This window comes from Ixodes scapularis, unplaced genomic scaffold (genome assembly GCF_016920785.2).
Source record: "Ixodes scapularis isolate PalLabHiFi unplaced genomic scaffold, ASM1692078v2 PGA_scaffold13__105_contigs__length_92229423, whole genome shotgun sequence".
NCBI classification, from domain to species: Eukaryota; Metazoa; Arthropoda; class Arachnida; order Ixodida; family Ixodidae; genus Ixodes; species Ixodes scapularis.
Window position 1 is genome coordinate 8,586,233 of NW_024609839.1, and position 8,683 is coordinate 8,594,915.

Here is an 8,683-nt window from a genome sequence, read left to right on the forward strand (position 1 = left end):
CAGATGGTTGTTGCCAGCTGTTGTCGTTTCCGTTCTCTGTTGGTTCAAACTAAGGACGTCACCAACAAAACAAAATGTGCTCACCATTTTTAACCTATTTTACCTGTTATGTTGAAAATACGCCAGATTTCTTGATTATTTTTTGTTTAATCTGTTGCTGGAGTCCCAGTCACTATAATACAAGCGAGAGCGATGAAAATTACGAAACAATGGCCAAAAGCGTTTTGCACGGCTTCTTCAAGTCCAGATGCAGCCGATGCTACAAGCGCGTGCTTGTGGTTCTGACCACTAATGCTGCAGGAGCGCGCATGCTTGGACGCTGAAAGCCCGGAGCTCGCTCTTTTAGCTTCTGTTAGACTCACACTCAAAGTGAAAAGGAGTGTTGTGTTGAGAACATCACATGTCTCCAGAAAACTGAACTGTTTAACATGGTTTGCACGTGACATCACTGCACTATATGCTAAACTTTGTTTCATCTTAACTACAGACGCAGCCGAGGCTACAAGCGCCAACTCCGGGCTTTCAGCGTCCCTGCAAAGCACGCGTGTTCCTGCACTGCAAGCACTGTTCAGGGCCGCATGCTCGCGCTTGTATCGTTGGCTGCGGCTCGACTTAAGCTGAAACAAAGTATAATGGTCAGATATATCTTTTTGCTGAGAAAATTAAATCACGCGGTGCAAATTCCACGCTGCAGAAGGTTCACGCTAAGTGCAACTCATGTATTTAGAAAGAAAGATTATTCTTGCTTGGTGCAGCGTCGTGGCGACGCTGCACCAAGCAGCGTCGCCACGACTGCCAAACTGGAAGCACCACGGGGTGACTCAATGGAGGAAGACGTAATTGAAAGTGACCTAGAGGGCTTCGTTCTTGCCTCACATCGTCGACAAAGAACGACAGGTATCCCTGTACTCCTTACACCGGTCAATGAGGAGCACCGTTTGAAGCGACAAAACTCACTGACCTTAAGTACCAATGTGAACGAGGCAGCAGCTGCTGCCATTTTGCGACGTCTCTTCACAAATAGAGGTGGGCTTAAGGTCTAAGTTGCTGAAACCACCACAGTCGACGGACTCATGAAACGTCGACTTCTCGGTAGGGTTGCTGTCAAAGCTACAGTGCCGAGGACTTACCTACAGATTGGCGGTCTAGTCAAGGGTGTACCCCTTTGGCATACCGATGCCGACATAACATCATTTCTACAACAAGACGGTGTTATTGGAGCCAGCCGCTTATATCGACGTCAAGGAAAGTCCGGAGAAGCTGCGCAACCAATAGACCATGTAGTTCTGACCTTTCGCCCAAATACAGACCGCCCAAACCAAGTAAATCTCGGATTTACAAAACATGACGTAACAGAGTTTATTGAAGCTTTAACCAGATGCTACAACTGCCAAGCACTTGGTCATGTCGGCAAATATTGCAAAGGTGCCGCAAAATGCAAGAAATGCGCCTAGCCACATTCCACCAAAAATTGCAAGGGAGAAGCGCCATACAAGTGCGACAACTGCGGCGGAGATTACCCAGCAAGCTACGTCTATTGTAAAGCGCGGCTGACGGCTCTTGCATGAACCAAGAGATTCGTTCATGACCCGAAAAGTGCGCTGTCAACAGATGAGGAAGAGGTCCCTCAAGGCCCCTGGCCTCCTCTTGAATCATCCACCGCTGACCTTCAAACAGCACAAGATTCGGTGCCCCCTGCGTTAAACCTCAAGGACTCACCTCCCAAAGGTAAAAGCAAGAAGTCTCGTCCTGCTGCGAAATCCACCCTTATGGCCAACCAATGGCCTCCTTGTGACCCCGCATCCGCTTCAGGAGAGCTGAACGCATCAGGCGCATCTCCTAACACCGCATGTATGCGCCCACACAGCAAAACCTCCACTGGAGCCAGTGTTGTATGGAGCGACGTTCCTAGAACGCGTTCTTTTCAGGAGGAACGAAGGAACACCACCGTTCCATTTAATTGGTGGAACCTAACGTGGACTTGTTTCATTTTCACTGAAACAAAAACAGAAACGGCGTTTTTTTTTTCTCTCAGTGGGGTAATTTTTATTTAATTTCTAAGAAGAAAATTATAAAAGTATAAAAAATTATCCTTATAAAGGGCAGGATTTAGTTATCTTTTTTGTTACTTAGGGTTTATTTTCTGTGGCCCTCGCTTGGCAACAGTCGGGTGCAGGAGTGCTAGCGGACATCGATCCATTTTTCAGTGCCCGAGACTGGGGTACAAAAAGCAAAACTTTTAGTCGAAGGAAAAGATACAGATGGAGAGGCATCTCAAACTCAGCTACTCCCTTTGCTTCCACGAAGCCTCATACACCCAGAAATTTAAGGCCTACCACAGCCATCGCTAAACTTTCACAAGGATACCTCGAACTACGACAAAAGAACAGGTTACCAGACATCGAATGCACCCTTGTATGCTCTAACGGGTAGACCACCGCCAGCAGGCAGCTTGGCAGTACACTGTAATAGGTGCAGTTGCAAACCCGTTCTTGATAAAACGAGTATCTTAGGACGATATAGTCAACAGATTACTTGACTAGAGGTGACTTAAGAAATTTTAGAGGCATTTTATATTTCGAGGCAGAAATAGGCAGAAATACGGGAATCTGCAATATACAAATGTAACGTATATGTAACGATACGTTCCATTTTGTTAACTGTAACTGAAACCAGTTCATTTTCACATATGAAACTTGTAACGGGAACGAGTTCCAAAAATCAGAAGGAGAGAGGAACGAGCTTCTGTTCCTCTCTTTGAGGAACGTGTGCAACACTGACTGGAGCCCTGCCTCGCCAGCAACAGGTGCCCTCTGTCTTTGGTACGATGGCAATAAATGGCATGATACGCATTATTTTCTCCGTCCTTCGAGGTCTCACGACCCAGCTGCTGCCGTGCTCCTTCAAAGACATCTTGCAGGGAATTATCGCATTTGAATTGGCAGTTATTGCAATGACCGGAAGTTCGCATCAGGGTGCTGGATGATTCCTTTTCATTTGGTGAAAGAATCAAGAGAGCGACCGGTTTTCAATGGAACGCGAGAGGGCTTAGCGACCGCCTTCCAGACTACCGAAATCCACATTCAAACATAAGTTCCTAATTTTAGCTATTAGCGAATCGCGTGTAGCATCAGACTTTCGGCTTTCAGGTAACGGAGTATATCAATCAGCTCGTCCCTCCAACGTCAGTCGAGTCTTTGTTGCCTTACGAAAATAATTAATTGACATATGTTTCCCATAATATCACATCACATCAAGACAATGAGTACGTCGGCGTTACTGTTCGCACGGGAAAAACTGTAACCGCTGCCTATATAGCTCCAGCTTGCAATTTTTATGTCAAGCGACCTCATGACATTGTTCAACAATGTAAATGGCCAGTTTTGGTTGTTGGCGACTTTAACGGTCATACTATATCTTGGGGTAGTGTAAGAACTACACGTCGGCGTAGTGAACTACTTGAGCTGGCGGATTCTCATGACCTCTCTCTTCTGAACGACGGTTCACCTACATTCATCCAAGACAGTCGCTGTAGCAGTTGTTTAGATATTGCCTTCATGTCACGTGAACTCGTAACTCGAGATTCCTGGTTTGTGGACATAGAGAGTCATCGTAGTGACCACATCCCTACCTACATCACAGTACGCGGTTTTCAAGCTGATAGAGCCCGACATGATCGAACCTCATATACAAATTGAACATGCTTTCGGGAGAGTGTAGAACAGCGCATACATACTACAACGACCTACGAAGAGTTTGTTTTAGTTACGAATCAATCGGCAACAGAAGCAACTAGGACTGTGAATCTTTCGGCCTCACGAACTGTTGTAAATGGAGAGTATGAAAATCTTCGAGCTACTCGTCGAAGGGCTGAGCGATGTGCACGTCTGACTAAACTACAAGCTGATATTAGGGAAGACAGGCGCACACAAAAACATATTCGCTGTCACCTGGATAAACTCGGACGGAACAAATGGAGGGGAACCTGTGCGTCATTTGATCCCCGTGCTCCCCTCTCAAAAATGTGGAATATCGCACGCAGATTAAGATTTCCACCACAGCACAGAACGCCTTTTCTTACGATATCACTGTTCCTAAGGCGCTCGCAATTGCAAATTGCTGAGGAATTGTGCGCATCGCTTGCCCTATCAGCAGTGAGTGGCAATATTATTTTAGATATAGAGCATCAAGCCTCAGTTACTCCATTTTCACGTTACATGGGTGATGTATTTAATGCCCAGGAATTGGATCAAGTTATAGCTTCGCTCAGTCATTCTTCGTCGCCAGGTCCAGATAACACAACCTATGGCACACTCGTTCATCTAGAATTTGACGCTCGCCAGCGTTTGTTAGACATATTCAACAGTTCGTGGACAAGCGGCAATATACCACCTGACTGGAAAACGGCCTGCGTTGTGCCCATCCTTGAATCCGGTAAGTCCCCTCTGGATTTAAAGTCTTACCGAACAATCGCTCTAACAGGCTGTGTCAGCAAGTGTATGGAGCGATTAGTTTTATCACGGATTGAAGGGTTCTTGAATCGCAATCAATATATCCAGCTGCCATAACAGGATATAGACAGGGTCGTAGCTCCATTGATAATGTTGTAGACCTTGTAACCCATGTTGACGATCAAAAGCTGCGCGGGAAAATTACAGTAGCTGCATTTCTTGATGTCAGCGGAGCTTTTGATAATATCAAACTTTCGGCAGTCTAAAGGGGCCTGAAATCTATCGAAATCGGCAGTCGTCTTTATTCATGGATATCTGACTACTTTAACAATCGAACGATCAACATGCGCACAAATGAAAGGGAAACTTCTCGTCGCAGAGTGACCAAAGGTGTGCCTCAGGGGGGTGTTCTAAGCCCGGTCCTCTCTAATATTGCGCTCATTGGGATCACCGAAATACTCACAAGAGCTGTACACCTTACAGTCTACGCAGATGACGTATGCGTCTGGAGGTCTGCAGGCTCACCAAAGCTCATACATGCACGCCTACAAGATTCGCTGTCCAAAATTTCTCCGTTCCTTAACATTCAGGGGCTTGAGATTGCGCCAGCTAAATCAAGTGCCGTCGCCCTTACACAGATGAAAATGACTCGATATCCACTTTCTATTATTGGAACTTCAACCCCACATGCGCCTAGTCACATATTTCTTGGAGTTTCCATTGACAAAGGTTTAACTTGGAACTCCCAACTGAAACACCTAAAGACTGAGTTGTCCGCATTCACAAGTTTGGGGCGATTTCTAAGTGGTACAACGTGGGAGACGCCTACCACTGCTCTTCTTCATTTATACAACAGCCTATTTGTTGGCATCGTTCGCTATAACTTGCCTGTTATGCACGGTTTAAGTCTGACAAACATGAAGGCACTATGATCGCTCCAGGCCCAGGCGCTCAGAGTATGTCTTGGAGTACCGCGAACAACCGCGACTATAGACACGATTGCAGAATCTCATTGTCTACCTTTGAAAGCTCTGCGTACCCAAGAAACTCTACGACTACAGATGCGACATCTGACACTGCATCACTCTGATCATCTAGCTGATTTTCCGGACAGTTGTTTTTACAGCCGGATGTCTCAAGCTATAATTGACAACAAGGAGGTCCTTCCAACAGTGTTTCAAGATCCTATGGTACTCGATACAACAGCCTGGTCACTTTCTCCACCTCAAGTCTAGGACTATTCCTGAAATAACAAAAAAATCGACGCTCTCTCCAGTTGTCCTTTGGCAGCTTTCCTTCTCTTTATTGTATATACGGCACTGTTCTTCTTGCCACATATATACCGATGCATCAACAACGGATAACGGGTCATCGATTGGCTTGGCTGCCCCAGTGCTTCATCTCAAAGCCAGTTACAAGGTATCACACAAAACCTCAACTACGGCTGCTGAGCTGGTGGTCATTCGAGAGGGGCTTCAACAGATTAAAGAGGCATCCCCTCGTGCTTGGACGATCATCAGCGATTCACAGTCTGCCCTCCAGTCGCTTCAGTGTCTACGTAAAAATAGTCCAAACACAGAAGTAATTTTAGACATATTCTATGTTCAGTCAGAAATCGTTTCCCTTGGCCACTTCGTATCATTCCAGTGGGTGCCCAGTCACTGTGGCGTCACGGGTAACGAAATGGCTCACTCTGTGGCTGAAAAGGCTCACGAATCTCCCCAAAAAGGTCCTAGCTCTGTTTACGAAATCGGGCATCTGTTCAAGAGTGGCGATTTTGGGGAAATCGCCAAAACGAGCCTCTGGAAAGACGAGATCAACCAAAACTCCTCTCCAAAAAATATTGACCCGCGCCAACGATTTCGAGCACCCCGAGGCCTGAAGAGACGACGGGAAGCGGTTCTCCATCGGATTCGGCTAAAGGTCGCTTACACTAACTATCACCTTCACCTTATTGGCAAATGAGAGTCCCGAAACTGCTTCGTATGTGGAACTATCGAAGATATCCAACGCATTTTACTTCAATGTACATGTTATGATGCTCAGCGAAATGGATATTTACAAGACATTAGGAAGTCTCCGGGATCACCCCTTACAATACAGCACTTCCTAGGGCCATGGAACAACGAAGACTGTGCTTTAAATACCACAAAGGCCTTCCTCCGTTTTCTTTCAGCAACAGGCCTGGATAAAAAAAACTCTAATGCTATGTACAGAACTTTCTTGCCCAAATGTTTGTGTGTCTGTGATGTGTGATTGAGTCTCTTTGTTCTTTATGTTTCGTTCTTTTCCTCTTTCGAAACTCTGTGATATCCCGTACCCCTTTCCCACCAGAGTAGCCAGTCAGGAGATTGTACTCCCGGCTAACATCTCTGACTTCATGTTACTGTATCAATAAAAAAAAAAGCATCAACTCCAGCCGAGACCGCAATGTCAAGGGGGCACCCGAGCACGCGAAAGACACACACCATCAACCACGCTCATACGATTGTAGAAAGGCGATCTCGGTGTCGGTGAATGCCAAGAAGGTTGGCTGACACAACTCTCGCCTAGTCGGGGTATACTAAAAGTTTCAGAAATTTCCCTAATAGGTTTTTCGTGGAATGCGACAGTTATCGAGGTGTATTAAGGACCGGTTCAGGGAACACAACCTTTCTTCTAATTCCACGGTGGGGGTCACCTACTCCTGCATTGTCAATATTGTACACCTTCTTTACAAAAAAACCTAAATAATTTGCAGATTCCACGAAAAACACACTAGGAAAATTTTTGAAACTTTTACTACGCTCCGCCTAGGCGAGCGGTGTGTCAGCCAACCTTCTGTTGCATTAACCGACAAGGAAATCGCCTTTCTACAATCGTATGAGTGTGGTTGATGGTGTGTGCCTTCCACGTGTTCGGGTGCCCCCGTGGCATTGTAGCCTCGGCTTGAGCTTATACAGCGGGTTGTCCTTTTTCCTTCCTTCAATACATCGAGTTGTGAGTTTGCGCTTGGCTCGTCTCTCTTCTCTCTCCCCTGTTTCCTTCTATTTGTGATTAAGTTTAACAATGTTAAAAAAGAAACAAGGACATCAGAGCGCGAAAGTTGGACAAAGAAAGCTCTTGAAAGTGTCAAGCAATAGCGTCCCCCGCTTCGCACTGCTGGTAGATTTTTTGGCGTACCAAAGGATGCTCTTCGAAGGCGAGATAAACTGCTCCATGAAAGTAAAGAGCAGTGGCTTTACAAAAACGGCTGCACTATAGAATGTGCCATCTTTCCGAAGTTTCGAGTTTCAAAGACATTTCTTCTGTACCAAATGTAGCACAGAAGACGGGAACAAGCAGGACGGAGAACAGCACTGTTCTTACGTCATCTTATAATAAGGAAAAGCTGATGTTAGAAAAAGCAATAAAAAACCGGGGTTCCACTGGGTCCCTCCCCCCCCCCCCCCCTCCGTGCGGGCGCGCACACGCACAAACACGCGCGCCCGCGCGCGCACGCACGCACGCACGCACGCACACACACACACACACACGCACGCACGCACGCACGCACACGCACGCACACGCACGCACACACACAAACACACACACACAACCGTAAAACCGACGAGAAAGATCATCCCTCGAAGACGCGCGGCCTCCCAGCGTTCTGCAGACCGTGCGATGCACACCACTAGGGACTTGCATGCCTGGTATGCGAAGAACTTTGCAGCCAAGCAGCCCCGCATTCAGGGGACAGAGATTGAGTGCATGGAATGCAAGGAGTGGTCTCGCGGAGAGAGCGTTGGAGCATCCCACTGTGAGTTTCAAGTGTTTTAGAGCGCAGCTCTTAGGCGCCCGTTTTGGGTTTCGCGGCGTCACCGTCGGCGTCAGCGTAACCGCGCTAAATTAAGCGGGAAAATTGACTTCACGTGACCTCAACACCAATTCGATTCCCAGCTAAATTTACAGGGGGAAAATCACTTCACGTGTTTTGGTGTCACGTCACCTACGAAGAAATTCAGTTTGTCCGCTAGATTTAGCTGGAAAATTAACGTCACGTGATATCAACGATTCAATTCCCAGCTATATTTACAGGGGGAAAATGACGTCACATGACTTATCCGCTTATCCGCAGGGAGAAAATTAACGTCACGTGAGGAGAGGAGGAAGGGAGGAGGAGGGAAGGAGCAGTGGAGGGGAGAAAGAGGATGGGAGGAGGAGGAGGAGGATAGGCGGGGGGGTACAGAAGGAGGAGTAGGAAAGAAGGA